Source organism: Paramormyrops kingsleyae, unplaced genomic scaffold (assembly GCF_048594095.1).
Source record: "Paramormyrops kingsleyae isolate MSU_618 unplaced genomic scaffold, PKINGS_0.4 ups32, whole genome shotgun sequence".
Lineage (NCBI taxonomy): Eukaryota > Metazoa > Chordata > Actinopteri > Osteoglossiformes > Mormyridae > Paramormyrops > Paramormyrops kingsleyae.
Window position 1 is genome coordinate 571,255 of NW_027325970.1, and position 1,155 is coordinate 572,409.

A 1,155-nucleotide genomic window follows, 5' to 3' on the forward strand; every position below is an offset into this window, starting at 1 on the left:
CCCATCGTGCTAAATTAGGTGTGAATGGGGCCTCCTGGCCCACTAAATGCTAATGAGGCCGCCTTTTCAACTATGTGCAAATACGGCCGACCTGGTCAAATGCATGTAAATCCGGCCGCCTTTTCAACTGTGAAAATCCGGCCGCCCGGTCAATTAGGTGCGAACGGGGCCGTCGGGTCACCTTAATGTAAATGAGGCCGCCCACTGCCCTACATTTAAATGCGGGCGTACCGGTCAACTATGTGCGAACGGGCCCGCCTGATCAACTAGGTGTGAAAGGGGCCGGCAGGCCCACTGAATGTAAATGAGGCCGCCCGCTGTGCTTCCTTCATTAACCTTATTTATATTGGCATTATCTGTAGATAAAAAAATATGTGCATGTCTATGAAGCTGTAGAGAAGCCTTGTTTTTTTTTTTTTCCCCCAGGTTTTATTTACTTACTTTTTATTTTGCATGTTCTGAAATATAGCTTATGTTTTCGTTGCCCTAGGGCAACGTTCTGCGATAAGGGGTAGATTTTAAGAGGCTTTCTTGACAGTGTGTTAGTATATTATTGCATGTACTTTTGCACATTGTAAGCACAATGTTTTTTAAATTATTTTCTAATTTAATTTAACGCATTTTGGCAGAAAATGGACACAAGATTTTCCTATGGGAGTAAAACTCAGGATCAGCATGTTAGGGATATCCCATCAGACAGTGAGATAGACTGCAGTGACAGTGAGGAGGAGTGGAATGCAGAGAAAGGTTTGAGCAGAAGTGAAAGTAGGTTTTAAAATATTGCTTCTCTGGTTGTCATTGAACTCATTTGCATAAACAAATCAAATGTGTTGATAAATTTTTAGATGTCATTCAAATGAAATAAAGGTGTGTGCAGCAGACAGGGTATCCAATACAGTCATGTAAGCTTTAGTTGTGATTGATGTATTTTTGTTGACGTATATGTATATATATTTATAGACGATCAATACACCAGTGATGAAGAGGAACATGACGATGACAGTCTGCCTGAAGATGACAGTAGTTCTTCCAAGACCCCTCGATGGAAAACATGTCACACCATTACCTCTCCTGTGCAAGCCACTTAACCTTACTGTTCAAGAACTTGAACAGTTCTTTGCCACTGTGCTCCATATGTCAATATTTGGTCTTCCA